The 27,802-nt window shown below is 37.2% G+C and overlaps 1 protein-coding gene across 7 annotated transcripts in view; it reads left to right on the top strand.

Annotated features, from left to right (window-relative positions):
* LOC5566824 (PDZ and LIM domain protein Zasp) overlaps positions 1-27,802 on the top strand; it is a 257,834-nt gene that overhangs the window by 134,913 nt on the left and 95,119 nt on the right. The window lies entirely within an intron of this gene.

Genomic DNA, 27,802 nt, shown 5'->3' with positions numbered 1-27,802 from the left:
TTCGAAATCTGGCTTCATGTTCTTATGTACGTGCACATCGTTCATTGTTGGAACATTCTGTAGAGTCAAACATTCTGAGATACCAAGCGGAACAGTCTGGCCAAGAATCACAGTCCATACAAATTTTAAGATGTTTGTGTCGAGAAATGAGGGAATAAAAGACCACGTGGTTAATAAACAGGCTCTAAGTAGACACTTCTCTCTATAATATTGTTAACTTTAGACATGCCTCTGGTTTTAGAACACTTCTCTTTCTATTTAGTTCACGATAAATTGTCAAATTTGCCATACGTAACACAGCGTAGCAACAATGATATTTTTGCGTATCGCAAAGAGCTATTTATATGTCTCTGATAGATTTGGGGTTGCTGTATGATGCCATTGTCAGAAATGTTCCACAGCGTGTCACAATTTTCAGCTACAGGTCGTCAAAGTTGTATTAAACACTAAATTTAAGGCGTGGTTTATTAAACTTTTTAGATATCTTATCCACCAGGCCAGCAACATAGGACTTTAACTTTCATATCAGATATAATTTGATAAAAAATTTAATTTTAAAATTTAAATTTAACCGATATTTTTTAAAGGGCTTGTAGTCTCCATACAAAATAATTTGTTAATCTTATATGGCAAAACACAATACTTTTCTAAGCCAACAAAATAACTTTTAAGCATCGAAAGTATTATGAACTTCGTTGATAAGTATTGTTATGCACATGAATTTTGAATTTTATGGCAAATTAATCAATTAAACTGCCAAAGAAGCTTGTAAACTTGCATGCAAGTTGGCTGTAGCTGTCACATTTTGCATTTTCAACAGCCAATAGCATGATCATAAGCATGGTTGACCGACCGCAGATGCTACTCCGTTATTGCAAGAACAGCTGTACTTACACAGGGAACCATTAGACGCTACTTGGGATCAGTATCATCCTCAATGTGCAAGTACTGGTTTCGGGTTTAAGTCCCTCTCAAACAACAACAACAAGTACAGGTGCTCTCATTATTATAATAAACAATAACGGCGCTGGCTGCGTCCGAATGCAGGTCAATTTGGGATGGGAGGAAAATGTTGACGAGTTATTTGCTTTATGGAAGCCGAGGAGTCCTCTGCATTTCCACAAGTAAACACTGGGAGTTTGGATATGGGGGAGGGATTCGTTTTGGTGAACGATAAATATATAATTTGAAATGAATGCGCCAAACCGGATTCGCGATATTACTCGATAAACGCATTGAACACCGAACAACTGTTCGTTACTCGCCCCCATAGCTACAAGCGACAAGATCAAAGGATCAAACACTACTCAAGCGTTCCGCGACCCACGGCGATGTATGTTTTACATTTTTTGAGATATATTTTTTTGAAAATAAAAAATCAGTCATTTTTCATCGGCACACACTGTAGGTCTCAGCGGAACAGATTTTTTATTTTAAAAACAATCATAACTTTTTTAGGGGAAAGGTATTCAATATCGGCAGATAGAGTAGGCTATTTGATATTTGAACAATGTTTCATCAGAGGCTGATAGTAAGGCACCCTAACATACGATTTAACAAGAATAAATCCGCGAAACATGTCTCAATTTTTCCAAAATATTCATAGAAACACCGAAAAAAATTTTTGCCCCCGGGGGGTGCATATTACCCCAGATACCCCTACTCAATCTTTTCACAGTTAGCAAAGATAGGTCCTTAACGCGTCTTCAGTAACGGTTCCATCTAACATCTTGGAGAATTACTTATTGGAAAAACTGTGATCTTTTTGATCGGTAATTTTGCTCTGACCAGTAAGACAACCGGAATCAACCTGAATCCTAGTTGTACATCCCAGTTTGACCTGAAATTGTTGTAAAAATTTGTCTTACAGTATGCAAACTAAAAAGTAATATATTTAGAAACTTTCTTCAGTTTCCGGTACTCTTAAATGACATTCGATGAAATCGTGAATAAATATCTGAAGTTATTCATATGCTTAAAATGATCTTAGTGAAATTCCTGGTCGAATTATGGAAAAAGCCTTTAATAATCTCTTCAATTTTGCAATAATTTAAGAAATGAAATTAGAGGGATTTCTGAAGGAATCTCAAAGGTAATTGTTTTATGAGTCCTACGTCAAACTCCACTAAGAATACTCTAAGAAAGTTTCAACAAAATAATTTTGAAAAAAACCTTTCAAAAGTTATTTAAGGCAGAATCCCAATAAAACATTAAGCAGCAAATTTTTAAGGAATAATTCGATATATTACTGAAGATAAACTCGAATGAATGTAACAAGGAGTTAATGTAATTGGAGTAAATCCTTAAAAATTGTAATTATTTTATATGAATTTCGGGTGTAGTTTCTGGACGAATTTAAGACGGAACTCATGAAGAAATTTAATCTTAAACGAATACTTTGAATTTACTCTTCAATGTTCCCAGTATGTTTCTTAAACATTTTTTTTTAAATTATTATCTGAATATTTTTTTCATCAGGAGAGAAATCCTTGGAGGAGTTCTGAATGAACCTACACACCAAGTTTTTTTTTCATGAACTCGGCTGTGTTTTTCGGTTTTTCTATTTCAACCAATAAATGTCAGGTTGCTGAGTAACTAAGCTCGATATGCTGATACTCGAGATCTTATGAAATTCGTTTATCGACTACTCGGCTGTGCATATCTCCATTGCGGGCTTTTGATGAAACCTTCGAACAATTTATGGCAAGATATTCTTAAAAAGCCTGATTAGATTAGACTCTATAAGTTTCACAATCAATCATCACGTAATTATTGTATAAATACGAGTACCGTAATTTCGGGTGAAATTGATCATTTTTCACGGTTTTTCTAGTCTGTTTTCTATAAGGTTAACAATGCCAAACAACTAAATGCAGGAAAACAAGTACGAAGGTGAGCCTCATCGACTCATGTAGCGAAATTTTCTAACAAATGTCATTTTAGTGTTAACAAATATCTCTAAAATAAAAAATCAGGGGATCTCATTTCGGGGTGAAATTGATCACTTGTCAATGCCATTATTGTTAGTTTTCAAAACAATTCTACATGATAAATTTGAGCTCTCTGAATCCGAATATGCTTGTCAAATTCTTAAAAATGAAATATTTATATACATAACGAACAGTTAAATTTTAATAATTACGCGGAAAACGCCTAAATGTATGCAATTTGCTAAGGAGTTCAATGATATCTAACAGAAATTCAATTAATTCAACCATATGAGCTAATTGGTACGAGTTTTGGTAATGAAATCTGGTTTCGGGATATATCTCAAGCATCCTAACAAACTTTCAGGCCTTTACCATGTTCAAATCCTTGTTTAGAACTAGAAGTTAATAGGTGTTTGTCAATACTGCACCGTGCATGGTTTTGAAATTTTACATTATTTTCATAATAATAAACATTCTTTAACTTAAAAAAAACTTCACAACACACAATTCGACAATAGTTACGACAAACAACGTTCATTTATTGCAGCTTACATTGATATTTGTGCTCCATTACGAATAAATAAAATCGTGGGATACGATGATCAATTTCACCCTTCTAATCAATTACACCCGATTTTACGGTACTTGAGACAACCTTTGAAGAATTCAACCACAAGATTAAGTCCCGTAGTAAAGTTGTTCTATCGTACAGATGAACAGAGTTAATTTTTACAAAATAGGAAGCCAGTACTTCTGATTGTGGTACAATATGCGTCGTATTGAAGCGCTTCTTATTGCAAAATTTCAGACAATTCGGCCGAGAAAAACCCCCCAATGCCAAAATGAATCATGAAAGTGCCCAAGTAGCTCTGCACGCTATCGTCATTCTTTCAAAAAGCTCCCACCGAGAAATTTTATTTCGCAGCAGTCGAAATGTATTACTTTGGTAATTTATTTTTTCATTAAAAACCTCGTAGTTCTTTGTTGTGTTCTGTCCTGATCTAAATCCAATGACAACATTTGAAGTGAGTTCTAAATTCTTGGACACTTTAACATATCTGCATATCTGGTAACATATATGGCAACATCTGGTTAGTCAAGCATGACCAAATACTTTTGATTGCTTATCATTATTTCTAGTTTGCCACTATGTCTTTGAAGACCGTTCACTTTTAAAGAAAACGGGGTATTCGGGGAAATGGCATTCGGGGAAAAGGGTCATTAGGGGAGCTAGCGTTCGGAGAAATAACTTTTGAGGAAACGACATTCATGGAGCAGTAGCACAATCCCTAAAGAATTAAGCAATTCACCAGAACGTGTTTCATAATCACATAAAATATTTTTTTCGTAGACTACCATATTTTTCCAACACGTATAATCACTATACATGGCAAATAAGCACTTTATTTTTAATAATACATAAATAAATTATTTTGTGTATGCATAACAAAGTCAACTAGAACCGTACAAATGTCATACTTTATTATCAACTAATTTCTATTGGACCATTAAAGGGGGCTTGGTGGTCTTATGACTACCGCTTCTGCTTGATAAGCAGAACATCATGGGTTCAATCCCAGGCCTCTTCCATAGGTAGAGAGCACTTTGTAAATGTATCTTAGTTGTGCATTCTGTAGATATCGATTTATGTCAATAATTCCATCTTTCACACGCTCATTCGTAACCTGATTACCTGAATTTTGTTATCATCTTGGTAGAACTAAGAGCAAAAATAACAAAAATGAGTACCTACTCAACTTGGTTCGTTATAGCGCTAATGGAAGTTGTTATCAATTTTATATTATCCAAATTTCCGACTTTGATCAGGTTAGCCCCCCTTAGAGTTGATAGATCCCGCTCAAATTTTCATTATAGTTTCTGGGTGTTCAAACAAATGAATTTAGGGAGTGTCATCTAAGAATTTTGTACTCTGATTTTCATTTGCCTCCCTTTTTCACATTCTATACTCAGTCGTCAGACAAATTGTAAGTCATTGCCCGCCTACAGAAAAATTCCTTGAACATCGGAAAAATCACGCAACAGTCAATACTTTAACGGCAACATCGCGTAGCAATCTGGGGCAGCAATTTCACTTTCGGTTCACCCCGAGGACAGGTTTATCTCACCGTCCAGGTCACATACAACTCCAGCGATGCCATTTCAAGCCAATCCCCAAAACCCTTGCGAAAGACCCTTACTGTGCACTCTCGAGGCCTATCGTTGTGCAGAAACGTGTGCTGCTGGGTACCCAACAATTATAACCTTTTGCCACGCAAATGTTCAGCAATCTTTATTAATCAATAAATAAAATTAGCAACTCGACCTGGTTCCAGCGCAGAGCCATATTCGCGCAGTTCTCTCGTGTCGAGACACTTCATACCACCATGCACTACTACGGCTGGACCATTTAGGCAAAAGATGTAGATAAAACCAGCTTTCGATTTTTCTTCTCAGTGCAAGGGTCTCAGCGAACAGACAAAAAACCTATGCCAAGCGGCACTTTATGAACTGACGAAAAAGGGTGGGACCCTTGTTGGATGGGGACCTCATATGGAAAGAGGGAGCAGTGGTGAAGAATATTAATTATCACCGGTGATAAATACTAGTATCAGTCGAGGCCGAGGGGGCTACCCTGGAATCTAAATTGCATCTAGGCAAACATTTGCGATAGAAAAACTAACTGGCGCACTGTGGGAGCTGGATGTGGAATTGGGGGACAAATTGTGCCTAACGGGATTTTGTTCGAACATCATAAAGCAGTTCATATTGGAACGGCATACAACATGGCCGGTTTGAAAATATTCTTGAAGATCAAAAGCTTGCTCTTGAGACGAAGTTTCGATGTTCTGTTCATAGGTGGATACTAAAATTTAATATATTTGTTACATTTGGCTCAAATGCACTCAATGTGATTTTTGAAGTTAGATTTTATCTAGCATGATCCTTAGATATTGAACTTCATCTGACCAATGCATTGGGTCTTGGCCAATGTTGAGCCTTGGAAGCATTAGGTGAAATCTTACATTTTTGTAAGTATGAAGAAAAAATATTCAAACTTTTTTGCAATCGACTACAGATGACACACAGGCTTCGTCCAGCAAACAAAGATTTTTGACATCCCCGGGGAAACTCAGGTGAGTCAGATGCGAAAATATTATACAATATTAGTGCAAAAATGCAGCTTTAAGAAACCGCTTAGAGATAACATGCACTCACCGTCGGTCGTTTCCTATCGATCAAGACCCACTGTGCGAAGGTGATTTAAATACTCATTTTACAAGCATGCGTGTGGTATACCGATTTGTCGTTCGTCGCCGCCGTCGCCACCATCGATCGACATCGTCATCATCAGCGTAGTCGTCGTCGTCACTGGAGCTGTAAACTAGATTGCTCAACGATCGCGAGCGCCACCAATGCCTATGATCCGCCAAGAGCAACAGCGAGCGATGACGACGGAGACGACAACGACGTGATGAATAAATAATCCGTGCTCTTTTCTAACCAGGTTCGATTCAATCACAACGGGACTAGAGCGGTTCAAATTTGTAAAAAAAAATGAAAATTTAATCTCCTATGTTTGCCTTATAATCCTAACGATGGAAATATTGTTCCTTCAAATTTTCAGCCATTTTAGTGAAGATTTAATGGTGATAAGGAAACTATGAGCGATTTTGATTTTCAAACTTCTATTGCATTTTGAATCACCCTACTACGCGACTTCGAACTTCGTGGTGTTGACAAATATTTGAGAGAATTCACAGCTGATTACTGAATTTATTGCAAAAAGCAGCTTCAAATGGGAAGTAGGTTGCTGGACAAACGTGGAATTCCAAATTTATTAGGATCCCCAATCGATGACGGCAGTCTAACTAATCAGAGGGCGGGGGTGGCGTCGATCTGTGACCGGATTAATTTAGTTGAAAATAATTCAAATCAGTGCAATTAAATGACCCGTAACGAAAATTGCATCACACTGCCACTGAGACTGACTTGGGTCGTGGCGTTCCACTTGTAGGATCATGCGACGCGTGGTTGAAAAAATGCAGACGACTATGCGATCTGACAGTGGATTAGTGGCACGCTACCTCGGGGTGATTGGAACAAGTACTTGAAGTAGGAGAAGTTTGATCTAGTCGGTTAATGTAATTATTATGATTGACAGAATTAAGTCGGGTACACGTTGAAGGGTTGAAGTGCAGTTTTGAACTGAATGGAAAATTGGATGAATTGATGGTCGACATAAAGACGAAGCATTTTGCTTAGAAGAAAATGACTTTTTGATTGATAGTGTTTGGCATACGGTACTGTAAGCCGCTACGCATTTTCAAGTATTAATGTTCCTTTGGAAAAAATGTTGATGAATTTCTTATGAGATTATGTGTAGTGTGAAGCCTAATAATTTCTCCTACGAAATCTCCAAGCATTGCTGTAGACAAGAAATCGACAAAATATTTTTCAAGAATTTTTCCAGGTTCACGTAACAATCTCTTCCGATAATTACTCCTGGAAGTCTTCCGATTATATTGCCCAAGCTGTTTTTAAATATATCACCAAGCATTCTAAGTGAGATTCCAACATTGAGTTGCCAGAGTTTGATTCAGCGATTGTTACAACAGCTTTTCAATACATTTCAAGATACTCATCCAAGATTTTTCAAAATTGTTATCTCATAATACCTACTATGATCCTCCAGGAACTATTTTAGAGTTGTTCAGAGTTTGCTTAAAATTTGTAGCATGGATTACTTCAGATAACAACTGAACGAATTTCTTACACATTATTCTAATACAGTTTTCAGAACTCTTAAAAAATGGAAAATGAGATAAACTGATATTTTACATAGAGTTGAAGCTTTTTATTAAGAAGTAAATGGTTTTTTGGCACACGGCACTGTTAGCTGCAAAGCATTTCCAAGTCTCAATGTTTTTCTGGTAAGTTCTTGGAGAAATCCTAAAAGAATCATTTGTGGATCTCTAAATTACAGCGCAGGTATTTGATTCAGCGAGTGTTACAACAACATTTTAATAAATTTTATTCAATATATTACATTGATTTCTTCAGATAATACGGGGTTGGTGGTCTAATGGCTTCGCTTCTGCCTCATAAGCAGAAGGTCGTGGATTCAATCCAAGACCCGTCGCTTTCCTCGAACTTTGTAGTTGTATCACTTTCATTCACTTGTATCTAGCACTCTTGAACAATTATTGTTTATAGCAATTGCTAAACCAGAGTAGGACAAGAACCCGTTTCCATACGCTTCCATATTTCCATCATTATTATAGCACGCCTTTCCTTACGACTGATACGTAGGCAGTCTGCTAACCAAAAGCAAGCCTCGCTGCCATAAAATTACCTTACCTCAATACCGTCCCGCATGATCTGGCGTAGATGCAGGGGTACGGTCTACGGTCGGTGTCTGTTAGTCCATTCATCTGGTTGGTTCTTTATGCAAGTGCAGCTTATCTGGCGCTACTGGAGTAGCAACCACGGGCGAACAATCAAGCTTAAGTTCAATATGTTACATTGATTAATTTAGATACTTACTGATCGGCTTCCTTACAGACATTCCAATAAAGTTTCCAGAATTCTTCCAAATAATCTAACTACTCTTAAAAAAACATTATGCATTCATGTTAATCATGAGAACTTGATTTATAAGGTTTGGCAGGAAACGTCAACATATCTCACGCAATCTCGCAAAATCCTAGAAGTAATCTCTTGAGTTATTCTTAGAGTATTTTTCAGAAACATCACGACAAATTGTTTGAAGAAATGCTTTCAAAAAATACAAGCATGAATCTCCTGATAAATTTCTTTTGGAACTCACCTGTAAATGTCGAACAAAACTCTTGAAGGTATCCCTAGAAAAATCCCAATAATAATGTTGTGGTGAACTACAGTTTAAAATTCTTTAATTGAACCTGTTAAGGAATCAGGGCCCAGATAGCCGTAGCGGTAAACGCGCAGCTATTCAGCATGACCATGCTGAGGGTCGTGGGTTCGAATCCCGCTGGTCGAGGATCTTTTCAGGTTGTAAATTTTCTCGATTCCCAGGGCATAGAGTATATTCGTACCTGCCACACGATATACGCAGCAAAAATGGACAATCGGCAAAAAAAGCTCTCAGTTAAAAACTGTGGAAGTGCTCATTAGAACACTAATCTGAGAAGCAGGCTTTGTCCCAGTTGGGACGTAACGCCAGAAAGAAGAAGGAATCATTGAATTGTATTTTCTGCAGAAGCTGTCATAAGAATGCTACTAACACATAAAGATGTGTCGGCTTTTGCAGAGTGTAATTTGCAAAAGACTCAGAGACAGAAATCAGCAAAAAAAAAAAAACCTGGAATATAGCTGGTGCAATGGTGTAGAGGTTATGCAACCTGCTTGATATCTCCCAAGTAAAATTCTTGGAGTTGTTCCTGAGAGATTGTCGTTAAATAACCGCTGATTAGTGCTGATTTAGCACACGAAACACAACCAGAGGGTCTTCTTGATAAATTCTCAAAGTAGATGAAATTCTTAAAAGGATTGTACCCCGTTTGGCATAAAGTCGTTTGGCATAAAGCCGTTTGGCATAAAGTCGTTTGGCATAATGGTCGTTAGGCATAATGGCCGTTTGGCATAATGGTCATTTGGCATAATGGTCGTTTGGCATAATGATTTACTTAGAATGAATATCGGCATTTTTGAAGCTTTAACCGAGGTCAATACCACCGAACCCATAGCAAACATTTTTGGTAGGTTCTCAATAATCTTGGTGTTCGTTCAGAAATTTTTCAAGCCAAAAAATGTTGTGACATTAGAGAGCATAACTAAATGAAACGCGTGACGGGTCTGGTGTAAAATCTCTTCGAGATAATAATTTTCTCTACATTCAAGAACATTGAGTATAATTGAGCTTGAGTGTTGTCGAGGTTCTTACATTAGCACAAACCCCAAGAAATTGAGTGATTATTGAGCTTGTTGCGATATACATATTCGAAAATATGAAATTGGCAAAGAAAGTTCGCAGTTATTAATAAAGGGAACGGTCATAGAATATTTCGCAGCAGATCAAGCTCTGTCCCAGTTTGGACGTAACACTCGATGAAAATTACTTGATAAAAGAAGGGAAAATTTATTTGCAAAATGTTAAAAGCTCTAATCGAAAGATCTAATATAGCAGCATAATGAAAAAATAGCCTATGTACGAAAGCAGATGATTTTTCGTTCAAAATGTTTAACGCTTTTACGCAAAGAATCTTCCCACAGCATAGCTCAAATGAACAACACATTTTTATAAATGAAAATATGTGTGGCAAAACTTTTGAACGATTCCATAATAATTTTAATTTTGGAAGTGTACGTCAAAAATACCGTCTATAATCAAAAGAAGGGAAAATTTGTGAATGATTTTTTTTCAGTATATCTCGAAAGGAGATAATGTGTTTGCAAAAAAAAAATATTATGTTGAACGTTGACAGGATCTAAAGTAATTATCATTCTTACAACAAGAATTTATAAAACAGCAAAATATAAATATGGTAAATGGTAAGCTTTACTAAATAATAAAATTTAAAATAGTATAAATATAAAGAACAGCCTATTTTTAAAAGAAGGCAAAATTAATTATTAAACCAATAGAAGATTGAACGCTTAAAATTATTGCGGCATACTAAAACGAAAAGTCATCAAAAATTCTGTTCAGAATCATCGGTTCCCCGATTGCCAGTTTCCCGGTGCAGTTTAAATAGGTGCTATAATAGTCTTCAGTAGCTGGATAGTTAACGAGAAAAAGCGATAAGCAATCAAAAGAAGAAGGTATTCCGTAATTCTCGGCTATACACATGCTGGCAAAAATACTGTGGACGGTAAAACTCGAAAGAACCGCCAATTAAATAAAGAAGGGTGCATATTAGATGGTATGTTCGTTCATCGCCCTAAAATGTCTAAAGTTACGATAATTAAGAGTGCCAAAAACTTTTCGGGGAAGTGGACTAATCGGGGAAACGGGATATTCAGGGAACTGACATCTAGGGAACTAGCGTTCAGGGAAACGACATTCGGGGGAAAGTAACACTACGCATCGAAGTAACTGCAGTCTCTTTTCATCAATAACTTGAGCAGATCAATGTTATCGGTTGCCGCCCTTTTGTCAGTTGGAAACAAAAAAATATCAAAAATAAATATAGCTCCAAAAAACAGCCTATGTATAAAGAAGGCGAAATTTATATAAATTTGAAATCAACAGTCTGTATACCTATAATCATGGTTACATCATATTTAGAGAAAAAACATAGAATGTTTGAGAGAAGTAAATATATCAAAATTTGTGCTAAATATATCGAAATCTACTGTGTTAAATTCATTCCAATAAATTTTTCTAAAAAAAAACTCAAAAGAAGAATGAATATTTAAAGGGTAATTTCTAGATAAATAATAAAATACTATTGGCAATAAGGGGCTGTCCATTAATTACGTAAGCATTGATGGGGGGAGGGGGGTCTGAGATTTCTTGTGCGCCATACAATTTATTTTTTATTTTCGTACAAAAAATCTTACCATGGGGGAAGAAGAGGTTAAAAAATCCCGAAAATTGTCTTACGAAATTAATAGACCGCTCCTAGCTTTCCTAATACGCTTTAGTTTATTCAAGACCATATGATTTTTGAATAAAGTCTCATTTGCTATCAATTGACTCAAAAACAAGCCTGATATCATCAGAAAGATTTAATAGAAACGTCAGAACGAATGTCACCTTAAGAAATTTTTGATTTCAGACCTATTATGCCAAACGACTATTATGCCAACGGGCCATTATGCCAAACGACCGTTATGCCAAACGACTTTATGCCAAATGACCATTATGCCAAACGACCTTATGCCAAACGACCTTATGTCAAACGGCTTTATGCCAAATGACCTACCACCTTCAAAAGTATTATAGGTGGAATATCTGGAGTAGTTTATAGTGTAACTCTTTGAAGAAATCATTATGAAAATCTTAAAGATTTGCTGGATGAAGGCTTGGAAATGTCTTTAAATTTAATCTAGAAGAAATCCGTTGTACGATACTATAAAGAAATTATTAAGAAATCTATATGTAGTTTTTCAATAGTAGTTTACGGAACAAGTTGCAGAATGATGATTTTTACAGCACGAGTCGTAGATTTATTCTACGAGGCTTGCCGAGCATGAGATGAGAAATTATATCAAAATGCATTCACCATCATTGTTGTATAATGATTCATTACGCAACACAAAACTATTACGTAATGAGAAAGCGTTGTGTAATGAATCATTACAGCATTGGTTTCAGTTGCGTGATGACTATTTTTGCACTGTATACTTCAGTGCAGGAAAGTAGGTTGTCTCATGATATTTTTTTTGCAATTTCTCATCATAATAGGCTGTTTTCCATCACGCCAATCTGTCATGAAACGGCCTACTTTCCTGTACTGAATTATGTAGTAACGTAATAGTCATTACGCAACTGAAACCAGTGCTGTCATGATTCATTGCGCAACGCTTTCTCATTACGCAACTGTTTGGAGTTGCGTAATGAAATTGTCCTGTAAACATTTTTTCAGGAATTGTAAAATGATGGTGAATGCATTTCGATTCATCATTTCTCATACCCTCAAGTGGTCTTCTGCAAAATTGCAAAAAAAAAAAAAAAAATGTACGTAACTCGTTGCAGAACTCGATTTTTACAGCACTCGTCGTAATTATTCAGCTCGGCAAGCCTCAGTAGATAAATGTACGACGCGTGCTTTAAAATTCATCATTCACAATCTCAAGAGGAACTCAGTGAAAACTGATAAAGGAGTCCTTGGAGAAAGCACTGAAAAAGTATGCAAATAATTCTAAAGAAACCTTCGCGGACATTTTCAGAGGAACTTCTTATAAGCACTTGGTTGAATGTTTGAAAATGTTGTAGAAGAGTCCCGAGAGATATTTCTCATGGGTGTTTTGAAAGAATTCTTGAAGGATTTGTTTCCACTGGATTAGTATATTACATGAAATTTTAAAATATCACTAATGTGCATATGAGACAAAATCACAACCAAATGAAATCAATACAAATCTATGCAAGTTGCGGAAATCATAACGGAATGCATGTAGTACTTATTTGTTTATAACAATGAAGTGTAACATTTTGATTATACAAAAAATTCCATATTCATATAACATCATGATCCAAATAGAACTGATTCATTCAGCAGTGTGATACATCCCAACCAAACAAAAAATAACCGACAGCCATAATCTGAAGGTGATCCAACGGTTTCGGGAGAAGCATCCCAAAAAGACCCCATCTATTTGGCTTACCATATCAAACCATTAACCCACCTAGAGCCGATCCCACCATTCAGCTGATGCCATTATTGACCGTGGTCTATTTATCCATCACGGTGCCGTCATCGCCGATCGCGACCAAAACCAAATTCAACACGACTGAGACGACGCGATTGTAATGTTTACACCACTTTGATTCGACGCGACTAGGGTAGGGTGGGGTGAAAGTTCGACCTTAGTAGAATAATTAATATTTTCAGAGAAACAGTGACAGTTGAAAAGAAACAAATACCACATAGTGGAGCTTAACCATGATGGCTAAAATTGTTTAAATTACATTTTTCAATAAACATGTTGACCAACCTCAAAAAGATGATTGCATAAAAATACACACTAATTTTTTATCAAACATTAACCTATAACAGGGTTAATTGTAATGCAGTTAACTCAATATTGGAGGGACCATCGAGTTAGGGAGGTATCGAGTTACAGAACACAAAACAAGTGCAACTGCAATCCAAAAGATCGTCGAGTTGACCATTAAAACACATTTTAATGTAGTCCTCTAACGCGATATCAAGATACAAAATATCGAGTAAAGTAGAGTTGACTGTGCACTCAAAAATACTCTCGAATATCTCCCCCACATTACTCTATCCAACAAAAGACTTCCCTCTGTGGTCCTTCAGCTGCAAAGGTGATGTAATTTTCTGCGCCTTTTGTGCACGCAAACCGGGATATTCAATACATGAACGCGGCCCATGAGTGAGAGGTCACCACCACCAGACTGCGCCGGTGTCAGAGACGTTTATTACGGCTTGATCCTATTGAAGCGAGTGTTTGATGGCTTTAAGTCAATTATCGTTACCGCGCCGCGCCAGACTGATCCGAGCTCCGAGTACTCAATACCAGGTGACTTACTGTTGATCTTTGCTCTTCAGCGCCTTCGGAACGCTTACAACCAGATGGTGTGAATGATCGGACAGCGGAAAGACCTCGACGTGGCTGTGTTCTTTCACATGTTAAAATTCAAAAGATGCACTGTTCTCCAGCACTCCGCAATGTCTTGACAAGGGTGGAAGTGTCGGAATCGCTCTCGATTGTTTTGCGGGTAATTTGTAGCACCGACATTCCACTGAATTCCAAGCAAGCTGAATGGTTTAGAGGTGTGAGCCGCCAATTCTCGGAATGTTTCTAACATGGACTTTTTGTAACTTGATATAGAATCATTGATGAAACCTTCCGTGGTATTTGGCTCATTGCTTGAACAATTTGCTTATCACCTCCAATCTTCTGTAAATATAAGCATCAGGGATTGAATTCTCATCGCTCCCTGTAGCAATCATGATCCGCAGCGAATCATGCGAGCTTGTTTACCATCTTTTGCTACAGCTCTGATTAGATCGGGGGATAACGATGCATGATAAAATCAATTCACACAAGCTACAAACCTGGGGGATAGTATTGCTATCGGATGCTCTGGGATTGTTTATCATGCCTGTTGAATAAAACACCCACCTCCAATGGTGAAAAAGCTAGAAACATACATTTTATCATCGCTCTATCTCTTTGGAACTCTCGTTCGGTGCTGTTATTTATCAAGCATTTTACAACTTGTGAAAAATTGCTGACCATGGACCTCTACAGATGTGATGTTTTTCTTCTAAAAAACAGCTTCGGCGCACACCTCTAGAATGGTTTGTCTCGACAGGTAACCCGCCAACCTTTGCTCAGTCGAACGGAATGAGAATGAGAAGCGTAAAAGGCGCAATAATTGATAAAAATGAGGCTATAAAAGAAAGGGAGAAGAATTTGATCAATGAATCATGCCGCATTCTGCTGTTGCATTCCATCGGATGCAACCGGAGCGATTTATCCCCCATGCGTCGTCCTGTTTGATGAATTCGTTTTTAGGACGGGTGAGTTCTCGTATACTGAGGTCACTGCTCTAGCAGGAAGATCTCATTACACCGGTGGTCAAGGCGGCCGCCGATGACACTTCCAACCACATCAACCATCTCTAGTGACATAATTTCTCACCGGGCGATGAGACGATGCAGTTTTTAACTGACTTACTTGATGACTCATCACACGTTCGTCTCATTACGTAGCACAACTGGTTTTTGCTTTCATTACTCATCGCTATTGGGTGGTTGGAGCAGTCGACGGCCAAAAACTGCAAACCTTTTCACTTTCGATACGGGCATCGAGTTCCTTGCAGCAGCGCGGCACCTCGTTGGTCATTTTTTGTTAATGTGTGCGTGCGATTGATATGAGAGACCTCCAAGCGAGTTCTTTTTCTTGCTTCACACTTTTTTTTTTTAAATATTTAACAAGAATGTGCGACCACGTATTTGCTGTAGCATTGTTTGTTGTTTCGCACATTCCAGTGTTTACCCATAAATTAGCTGGTTGTTACCTGATCATCAATGGTAAAACAGATACTTATCGAGGAGTAAATTTAGAATATTTGTTGAAACAGACAGTACATTCAAATTGAAACCAAGGTTAAGTAGCTATCACTGACACGAAAACAAAACCTAGCTAACAATCGATAATCAAACTGAAGTGTTTCAAATCGTACGCTTCAGGTTAATTATCTAAACTCCAAGTCTGAAAAACTTCCTGTAAGTAGATTTTGGGTCGCTGAATCTGATGCCGTTGATGTTCCAGCATGTCACAATTTTTAGCTACAGGTCGCCAAAGTTTTATAAAACACTGCTTTCATTGATGTTTACATGAAATTTAATGTATGATTTATCAAACTTTTTTGTGATCTAATCCACCAAGTATGCGAAATAAGACAAATTTTCAATTTAGATATAATTAAGTTGAAATTGCACGATCAAATTTAGATTCAATCGATTTTTTCAATATGCCTTGCAGTCTCCAAACGAAATTCTTCGTTTCACTTATTTGACAAAATACAATACTTTTTTGAATCACCAAAAAATAACTTTTTACCATCGAAAATATTATGATTATATATTTGTTGATTAGTATTATTTGTTGATTAGTATTGTCTTACACATGAAGTTTGAATGGTGTGGCAAATAAAGCAAATAAATTGCCGTAAAAGCTGGCAAACCTGCAAGCAAGTTGGTTGGAATAGTCAAATATTGCTTTTTAAACGATCAATGTCTCGAAAACTAGACGTGCAATGATACTTTTGAATAATCCTTAATTGAGTAAATAGCGGTATTTCAGTGCTTGAGACAAAAAAAAGTTCCGAGTTTTTAAACAGAAAATCAAAACTTTTTCTCAAGAGCAAGCTTTTGATTTTTAAACAAATTTTCATGGCATCCATGTTGTATTCTGTACTAATATGGACTAACTGTTATAATACCAAAAATAAAGCTTTGCAGAGGATTCAAAACACAATTTTGAAAATGATTCTGAAGCTCCTCCCCTGGCATAAGTAACACTGTAATAAATGTCGAATGAAGTTATTCATAATTTAGTTTAAGTTTTCTAAGAGATCAAAAAATCTTTTGGAATGTTCAATGCATCGCATTGACTCTAAAATCTCTATAAACTACTTTTCGTTATTACTCAATCCTGTTCGAAATAAAAGTTTTTACCACATAATTCCAGATAATATCAATAATGTAACCACATTATTTAAAATTATCCTCAGACATTGATAGAATGTGAGACACTTGGTGAGATTAATTAAAATGGTTGGACAAAATGTCAAAAGACAAAACGTTAAATTCCAAAATTTCAAAAGTAACAGAACGCTAAAAGGACAAGACGTTGAACTATTTGTGCTTACGAAAGATAATCATTCTTCCAAGAAATGTTCGTTCCATTCCATTCCCTTCTTCCGATGTTTTGTCCTCTCGACTTCATTAGGCCGAAGTAAATTGAACGGAATTTTGTTAGGCCGAATGGATTATAAGGCCGAATGAGCCATTAGGCCGAAACTTTCAAAACTTCACGGAAACCAGAATTTTTTCTTCATTTGATTATATACTATTCTCTCTTCATTTTTAACTCATTCGGCATAGAGACACGTTCGGCCTTAACGTTCCTCGACCTAATGACCCAGGCTTTCGACGTTTGCAAAATATTTGCACTTGAAGCAATAAGTGCACACTAAGAAAAAACGGTATTCTGCCGAACGCCATTTGACCGAATGCCATCTGACCGAACGGGTTGTGTGGCACAAGGTTGTAGGACAAAAGGTCGAAGGACAAAAGGTCGAATGGACAAAAGGTCGAATGGACGAAAGGCTCAAATGGTACCGTTGAAAGGATTATCGTACACACAGTTACTAACATTTTAATCACAAATTCCTCCCTTCTCATATGAAGTTTTTCCTTCTTTTAAATGATAGCTGTTCTTCAGAACTATCGTTTGAAGCAATAATTTGTATTAATGCTATTATTTTCAAAACAAAAGATTCATTTTCTGAATGTCGGTTGTTATTATTTTAATCATTATTAGCTTTTCATTTGATTCATTTTCAATAGAGATTTGTCCTTCTTTAAAACATTGGCTGTTCTTTTTGAGTTAGACATTATAGTGATTTAATTCTATTGTAGACACTTGTATCGACGATTATTCTTTCTTTTATACATTGACTGTTCTTTATAGATTTCACTTTTACATCTTGCCTGTATTTTTTTTTTTCAATTGATATGTTGCCTTCTTTAAAATATCGGCTGTTCTTCATGCTTTACAGTGTTTATGAGCATTTCAATTTAATTTCTAACAAAGGATTTTCCCTCTTTTGAAGTTTTGCTGTTTTAGGGCTATGCATTAGAGTTTTATCTGACTGTTGTTCTCGACTGATTTAAATTAGCATCACGGAAAAATAATCATCTTTTTTCTGGAATTAGGTCCCAACTAGGGTAGAGTCTGCTTCTAAGCTACACTAGCATTTACTGAGAGCTTTTCTGATAATTTGATCATTTTTGCATTTGTGCATCATGCTTTTTATTAGGAGATGATTTGCAACCCGAACCGTTAGAAGAAAATTCCAGTATAATCTGAATGACAGCTGCAGTTACTGCATTCCAGCACTTGGCATCCCAACACATAGCACATGGAGTGGCATGCACCTCGATGCACTTAGAGTTACATATTTACCAGGAGAACATAAATGAACTAACGAGTCTCCAACCAAACCGCCTTTCAACGCATCAAAATCGTAGTGTGCTGCGCTAGGTTCACAAATATTCTGAAAGCGCACGCTAGGGAAGATTCAACACATGCGTTGCTCGGTGCTACCCTCGCCATCGGTTTCCAAGTTGTAAAACAACTGCTCAGTAACGAAGAGTCTCTACAGCTATTTCTACCTTATTATGCAGGTGTCTAGATGGTCTACATGATATGGTCGAAGACGCGCGATCCGGAAGCTTCAATTTCGATTCTCGTTTTAAAATTTTGTCTTCACATCTATTATTGTGCTAGCACGTGCTGTTTTTGAACAACGCATGTGACGAAGCGGAGACGCATTGAGAAATTACCCTAAAAAAAGTGAGGAACACCAACATAGGTCTCAAAATGTACAGTGCACGGGTGAGCATGAAAGGAATGTGGCTCTTGCACATAAGGCTACAGAACGTACATAGTAACTCTGGATCCACTACGACCTGAAAAGTCTAACAAAATTTCACCCCGAAAAGATCGTTGACCAGCTGAAATTGAACCTCCCTTAGTATGGTCTTTCTGAAAATATGCGCGTATTCTTCGCATCTATTTTAGCTGTAACGCTTGTGATAACATGCTTTTTTTTTATTTAAAGAGTATAACCTTTTGTTCTTCCTTAATTGTTGTCCATTTGACCTTTTTTGTCATTCGATCTTTTGTCCATTCGACCTTTTGTTTATTCGACCTTTTGTCCATTCGACCTTCTGTCATTCGACCTTTTGTCATTCGACCTTTTGTCTTTCGACCTTTTGTCATAGATTCGTGGCACAATAACTGATTTTTATGATGTAACGGGACGTCATGTTTTTCGCTTCATAAGTGTTCCAAGAGAATAATCAAATCGATCCGTCAATTCAGGACGAAGTTGTGAACTCCACAGATTGCGGCAAAACTCTAAGCTGATTATTGGTTCGTCTCTGGGTTACCAACAGTACGCTGCGGTTTAAAATGTTTCTAACCGTTCTATTTCATAAGAAATGATTTCATAAAAAATTAAACAGGATTCGATTGGGAAAAAGTTTTTGGCAATTTCTCAGAGGAGTTCTACACTTCTTCTTCTTCTTCTTCTTCTTTCTGGCATTACGTCCCAACTAGGACAAAGCCTGCTTCTCAGCTGAGTGTTCTTATGAGCACTTCTACAGTTATTAACTGAGAGTTTTCTTTGCCGATTCACCATTTTTGCATATGTATATCGTGTGGCAGATACGAAGATACTCTATGCCCTGGGAATCGAGAAAATTTCCTTTACGAAAAGATCCTCGACCAGCGGGATTTGAATTCATGACCCTCAGCTTGGTCATGCTGAATAGCTGCGCGTTTACCGCTACGGCTATCTGGGCCCCTGAGTTCTACACCGATCTCTCTTCTTTCACACGAAATTCCCTAAGTTTTCCTTATGATGCTCCTAAAGATCAATTTGTTGTTGCTCCCTCCATTCATTCTAAACTCTCTCAAAAATCTTGATTTAAAATTTCTTCAAAAATGCCTACATGGGAAAGAAAAACAACTATTCCTATGAATTGTTCACAGAAATACGTCCTTCAAAAAATTTTACGCGAAAATACTTAAACATTTTCTGAACAGTTCTTCCAAGGATTTTTTCCGAAAAAGTTCACCAGGGATTCATTCATATATTTTCCATAGTTTTTTTTTCTTTCAACAGTACTAGCTATTCTTCTGGAGATTTCTCAAAGAAATTGTCCAACAGATTTATAAAACGATTTTGCAATTCATTCTTGAACTCTTCAACATTTTCTTTCGAAACCTCCATTAATTCTTTCAGATTTTGAAAATTACTCCTTTTTTCCAAATGTTAATCCCTAGGTTCATTCATAAATAACCTCTAGAAACCTATCCACTCTCCATTTTTGATTCAAAAATTACTCCAGCAATACATCAATAAATTTTAAAATATTTCTCCACAAAAAACTCAACAAGTCATTCCATATGCAAATCTAATTCATATTAGATCTCTATAGTAACACAACCAAAAAATGTTTTGAAAGAACTTCTTAAGAAATTTGTTGGATATTTTCAGCTTACAATGAATTCAGAAGTTCTTGGCAGAAAATTCAAAAAATCATCGTTGAATTTTCGAACTATTTACTAAACTCTTGACGATATACCTAAAATAAAATCTCAAGTGGTATTAACTACAACTCATCGTCTTTTATAATGAGCAACGATTTACTTATAAACGGATGATATTTTTACTAACACCTTAGAAAATGTTTTGCATGAACTCCGAAATTCCATGATACTATTACACATTGGTGTAAAAACCATTTTTTTTCTACTTACAAAAATTCCAAACAAACTTTTAGGTTGGGTGATTTTAAATTATTGCGGTGGAAATATGACGCGAAAATATCGGAGGTATTTTTTAAGGACATTGTCAAAGATGTTTCAGGGTAAACTTCGTATAATGAGTTTTACTGAAATTTATTCTTAGAGGAAATATGTACATTATTTTAAAATTTTATTGAGGAATTTCTGATAGACCTTCCGATATCAGGAATAATCAGGCAAGGATTCTGAAATTTTTCAAAACTTTTATAATTAATCTGTTTGCTTAAGTTTGAACAAAAAGATTTTTGAAAGAACTTCCTCAAGAAAGCATAATGCGAAAGGAAAAACTACGGATTATTGAAGCAGGTTGAAACAATCTAAGGACAACTGAACAATATTTAATATCTTGTCTCTAGAGGTGAATGGTTGCAGGATAATTTAAACCTCTCAAATGAATAAAAAAAACACATTTCTCAAGTATTTCCAGTAGAATAGCAAATAATAAAACATCCCTTCCTCTTCTCCAATTACTTGTAATTAACCTTCGGGCTGTCGCGCTGTTGTACTTTGTACAACAGTTGAGATTTATATGCTATAATTTTGTAACAAAGCTATCTTTCTTCACCCAACCAAAATGTATTCCTCAAGAATCTTCTGAAGAACAATACTTGATATATTTTATTTACAGTATGGCCCTTTACAATACGGTAAATTCAACAAATGTACATGGAAGTCGCATAATAATGAACTTACTATATACGGTTCTAGTAAACCAAAGTTTGAGATCGGTATATCTAAAAATCCAGGTAATATAGAAACTAGGAGTCTTTAGTAAAGTTGTTCTGGAGGTGAAGCGCTATCTGATGGTACCTCATTTAATTCGGAATTTGGCCGCTAGGTGGCACTAGTGGGCATGGAAGTTTAACTTTTGTTTTGCAGATATTTCAGGATCCTGACCATTTTGAAGGATGGCGTCTTCGGCAAAGTTGTTTAGTACGTTAAGGACTATCGTTTTTTTTTTCTATCTTTATTAACGAGATTTTTAGCCCTGGGCTAGTTCATCTCGGGACCAACGGCTTTACTTCCCTTCCGAAGGAAGTCGTCACTGATTTTTTTAGTGACTATCTCGGGGATGGGATTCGATCCCAGGTCCTCGGCGTGAGAGGCGTGTGTTCTAACCACTACACCAGGTCCGTCCCCTAGGGACTATCGTTGTTCGAGCTAGTTGATTCAAAACTTTGTCACAAGGCTGCGCTAGTGAGCATGGAACTTTTGTTTGCAGATATCTCAGAAGCCTGATCACTTAGAAAGATAGTGTCTTCGGCAAAATTGTTCATTGTTGGCTATCATAATTTGAGCTAAGTAATAGGATACTTTTCCACCAGGCGGCGCTAGTGAGGATGAAATTTTTGTTTTGCGGATACTACAGAATCTTGACTTTTTAGACAGGCACCTTCGGCAAAATTGTTCAGATGCTCAGAGACTATCATTATTTTACAAAATCTCGAACTTTAAGGATTAAACAAAGAAAGAATTTGAGCTACTGAACTACTCCGCCGAAGACGCCATCTTTCTAAGTGATCAGGCTCCTGAGATATTTGCGAAACAAATGTTTTATGCTCACTAGCGCCACCTGGTAGCAAAATTTTGAATCAACTGGCTCGAAAAATGATGGTCCTCAACTTACTAAACAACTTTGCCGAAGACGCCATCCTTCTAAATTGTCAGGATCCTGAGATCTGCGAAACAAAAGTTTTATGCTCACTAGCACCGCCTAGTGGCAAAATCCCTGGCAAAAATAATGATAGCCCTTGAGCTACTACAATTTTGCCGAAGACGTCATCTTTCTTAGTGGTCAGACTCCTAGAATATTCGCAAAACCAAGGGTGTTGTACAAAGTACAACGCGCGACTGCGTTACAAAAATTCGCGCGACGACCGAAAGGTTAATATTTCTCCACAGATTCGTTTACTGCTATGCTAATTTCGGAAGCAAAAATATTTTTGAGGGCTTTCCATAAATTTCCTCCAAAACAAGAAACATGAAAAAACCCTCATCATAGATTATTCTTGTAAAGTCTGGGGATTTTAAGCAGAAAATGAAAAAAAAGAATAATTTCTGACGCAATTTGTGATAAATTCTGGAAGTATTTCTCAAAGACTTTTCATGAACTCCACGAAGGAAATTGTATTATTTTTTGCCAAACTGTGTGAAGGTATTCACAGCGGAATTTCCAGTGGAACTTATAACGAAATATTTCAGTAAAATTTGACAAAATCGATGAACTTTTGGAGGAACTACGGGGGAAAACATTAAACTGAAATGTTACGTAGTTTTTAGTTGTATTGGGAAACATATTTCGGAATTAATTTGTGGATAAAAAGTAGACATAGAAGTTAATTGTCCTTCATTGTGAATTCCTCCACGTTAAAAGTGTGACCAATTCTCATTATATTATTTGACTTATTCTCAAAAGATTTGTAGCAAAAGTTATGAAGCCACCCTTAGATATTTCTTGAATAATTTGATTATACCTAAATTCGTCAAAGAATATCCAAGGTTGGCTTAAGAAGCTTCGCTACAAATCTGTAAGGAATCAGTCAAATGTTTTTTTGAATTTATGAAGAATTTGAAACCTAATAAGCTTTTTTTTGAAAAACGCAGTTTAGAGTTTATGCAATAAATTATTTAATTGAATTTCTTAACAAGATAGAAATAATAAAAAAAGTGTTTATTGGTGGAATTAAAAATGGTTGATTTTTTTAGACTATTTCATGCCAGGTTAAATTTCTGCTATTAATTCGAAGACAACTTAGCTAGGTTGGAATTCCCTGAAATGATCTGTTTTGCATCAAGGCATTTTTTGTCAAAAATTCCCGCTATTTTAATTTTGCCTATTTGTTAAATAGTTTTGTTGGTCATTCTGCGAATTGATCAATGAATGAATTTCTTTATTGGACTCCTAAATAAAATTATTCATCACTGGACCTTATTTCCAAAATATTGACGCTATTTTTTGTACCTATACCAATGCGTTTGCGTTCAAAGACTCCACAAGATCTCCGGTCGATATCTTTGAAACGTTCAAGTTTCGTGGTCGTACAGAGCAAGCGGAAACGTAAGAGTCTTGTACAACGATAATTTGGTATTCATCTGTAACCTGCGGGACTTTAACTGGTTACGAAGTCTGTGAAAAACCCCTCCTCGAAGCTGCAATACGCCTTTTTAATTTGCTAGTCACTATGGTTCCTGAGTACACAAATCCTTCAATTACTTCAAAAGTATCACCAGCTAACACCACCTCACTACCAACATCGCTTATGAGCCCACGATGTCTACCAGTGAGCATGTACTTCACAGGTAACATTGGTAACAAATAACAGTTTATTCAACTGAAAAGCAGCTGTATGAACAACATTTTATCTGAATAAGCTATTATTCAGCTACCCATATTTACTTGAGTTTGTCCTTGAGGTATTATTAATGAGCCCTCTTCGCGTTGTCTCCCTTTTTGAAAAGCGCGAGTGCTTCTTCTTCGGCTCGACAATCAATCCAGATAAGTGCGATATTGTCCACAAAGCCTAGGAACATGTGCAACCGGGTGTCGATGGTACCGCTGCTTTGCGCGCCTGCTCTCCTTAAAGCTCTTTCAAGGCGAATTTTCAAAAACGCATCTCCTTACTTCAATCCATCTCAGGTTACGAAAGATGTCAATATCTTATCCGCAACCCGTGTATTTGATTGCGATCCTTTCAACGCTGCATAAATCAGTCTAATCAGCCATCAGGAAAACCATGTTCTATCATTATCCACCACAATTTGTTTCTTTTCACTGGATCGTGCGTCGCATTGAAATCAATCAAGAGATGATGAGTCTGCAAGTTGTACTCCCAGAATTCATCGTGGATCTATAGATTGGTCCTTACAAAAACCAGTTTTGTATTGGTCGACGAAGGACTCTTCAAGCGGTCTCAATCTGTTGAACAGAATACTTTACATTATTTTGTAAGCCAAATTGAGGAGCGTAATTCCTCGGTTATTGGCGCATTCCAATCTATGCTCTTTTTTTCTTTGAAGGGAAGGGAAATGAGACCATCCACCAAGCTAGAAGTCAGTTCTTCTCCCTCCCATATCCTTAGTATTATATTATGAATAATTCCATTCTTCTTCTTCTTTCTGGCATTACGTCCCCACTGGGACAGAGCCTGCTTCTCAGCTTAGTGTTCTTTATGAGCACTTCCACAGTTATTAACTGAGAGCTTACTATGCCAATGATCATTTTTGCATGCGTATATCGTGTGGCAGGTACGATGACACTTTATGCCCTGGGAAGTCGAGAAAATTTCCAACCTGAAAAGTTCCTCGACTGGTGGGATTCGAACCCACGACCCTCAGCTTGGTCTTGCTGAATAGCTGCGCGTTTACCGCTACGGCTATCTGGGCCCCTCTGAATAATTCCATGCAGTTGCTCATTACCGTGCTTGAGAAGTTCGACCGGGATCTTATGCTTACCAGCAGCCTTGTTGTTCTTCAGCTCCTTGATCGTTTTATCTGTCAGCAAGTTACCTTCACGGTCATTGCACATGGCGGGAGACTGCACTGGGTTTCTTCGCATGCCATTGACAGCTTCACAGAATCGTCGCATATCGATCTGTTTTATACAGTTTTATCTTCCTGCGATGAATTTGTTTTTCGGATGATCCTGCTTTCTAGTACCGCTCTCTTTTCAGCCTGTTATCAGACACTAACATCCGACATCTGGAAATGTTTTGCCTCCATCACCGTCTAGCACTCCTCGTTAAACCACCCACTTCTAAAACGTCTTCGAACAGTACCTATCACTTCTCGCGCTGTTTCGTCCACCACTCCATGGATGGAATCCCATAGATAGATTGTTAAGGATTACGCTTACATTGATCTCACTTATCCGCTCGTCCAGTTTTTGGTATACTATTCTGCTGTCTGACATCTGACGAGAAGCGCTAGATATGGAATCGCATGGTTTGCTGTGGTCTTGAATTCACTAGAGTTGATAATAACGCTCGAATTACACTATCTGAGCACTCTAAAAGTTATCAGCTGAGAGTTTATATTGCCAATAGACCAACTGTGACCAACACGAAGATTTGGGACGTCGAAAATTTCCAACCCGGGCAGGATTCGAACCTATTACCTTCAGCTTGGTCTTGCTGAAAAGCGTCGCGTTTACCGCTACGGCCATTTATGCGTCTGATGATTCCTTACGTGTTTCAATCTTGATCATACAAATAGCTTAACCGTAAGTATATCCAATTACACACCAATTTCATGCAAAAATGATGACCACATACTAGCACGTACCTACAAAATGTTAACGGATAAAAATTACCTCACTTTAATTAGTGCGCTTCGCATACCGAGGCTAATGATTTCTTGGAAAAGCAACTTCGCTGTCCGCCATTAAAGTTAGTCGTCCGTGAACTTGGACTTGAAGGAGACCATTCAAACGGTCGAGATTCTATCAGTTCTTCATTCTTCCCGCCCCGCACGTGACGAGCGATTCGGGGCGTTATGACAATGGACAATCACTCGGAGCCCCTAGTTCACGATTTTGCACCCTCGCCTCGTTTCGCCGAGATATCGCTGAGCCGTGGACGAGTCCAAGTGCAATGCTATTTTTATCGTGCCAACAATAAAACCATAACAAAACTCCACCGCGATGCATTCTAAGCCGCTAAACACAATCACCATAGAGTATTTATCTGATAAACATCTCGATTCTTGCCGATCGGTCAACTCGGAGAAGGTCGGTACCTGAAGAAGAAGCGCGCGGTACTCTCGCTGACATTGAACCTCAAGCCCGTCGCATTCCGATCGGCTTTCTCAGGTTCTTACTTAATCCGTGCAGCTTCCCCGTGACTGCAAATTATTCATTCCATCTTCGGATCAAACTAAGAAGGCAGCTAAGTGAGTGGAATTCACTTGCACACGTCCGTCCGTCTGCCGACAGAGAGCTTTCGGTTTCATTTTCAATCATAATCCGCTTTCGCTCGTTTACCACCCATGTAAGAACCCTGAAGAAGTCAACCCCTTCTCATCGGCGCATCGTCGTCGTAAGGTTGGTGGAATCTATTAAGTGCCGGCTCGGCATTCAATTGAGATTTTTCCATCCGGGAGTTGATTACTCTAGTGAGAGCGATCAAGCGCATGACAGGCTGAGAGAAGCTAAGGCGGAGGCGGAAATTACTTTAGCGAATCATTTTTCAAGGATTTGTCCGAGATGGACAATGTTTGGACTTGCGCTGGGAATCTAGATTATTTTCATCTTCCTTGGGCACGATTGCATTTCTGCTATGAAAATAGAGCTGGAATAGATTAATGCTACTTCGTCTCTTTGCATGGGTGTAACCAGGATTTTCAACAAGGAGTCTAATGACCTCAAAGGCATTATTCATAAATTTCTCACTAAATGACAACGTTAGATTCTTTCCGCATTTTTAACTTTTCAAACGCAAAACTGGAAATAAACCTCTTCTCATTTTATTTTATTATTTTTTTCAATTCTTTATTAGTATCATTCCAAACATTACATTCATTTCTTAAATCTAGGTGTTCTTTGTTATTTGACAACACTTATACTTATTTGGTATAACAAATTTAAGATTTTATTAACATTTTCTTAACACATTTCATTTGCCGTAGCAGTTCACATTTTTTACAGGTGAGTTGATCTCACCTGCTTATAAGAGAAAAAAAGAAACACGTTTTCAATTAACTTAACCTAACTTAACCTAAATATATAACGCATAAATCGTGGCAATAGAAGATTGTAACGATTTTTACCTGAATATATTAATTATTTTATTTGACATTTGTTCTAATGTTTCATCTCATTTTATTACTGTTGGCAAATTGAAGCCATATAAGTAAAGGAAAACATTTATTGCTGACTAATTAGAACTTTTTACCACAATCGTTTTTTAGTTATTTCTTCAGGCTTTCTGCAATGCCTTCAGGTATTCCTTCTCCAGAAATGTCTCTAGGGATTTTGCCAGGTATTCGTCTAGAGATTCCTTTAGAGATCTCTCCGGGAAATCCTTCAAGGATTCCTCCAGGGATTCTCCTAGGAATATCTCAGCAGCAATATCTCTAGAGATTCCTACAGCTGT

The sequence above is a fragment of the Aedes aegypti genome, chromosome 2, assembly GCF_002204515.2.
Source record: "Aedes aegypti strain LVP_AGWG chromosome 2, AaegL5.0 Primary Assembly, whole genome shotgun sequence".
NCBI classification, from domain to species: domain Eukaryota; kingdom Metazoa; phylum Arthropoda; class Insecta; order Diptera; family Culicidae; genus Aedes; species Aedes aegypti.
The sequence above is the reverse complement of the archived record's forward strand: the minus strand, read 5'-3'. Positions and strand labels throughout refer to the sequence as shown.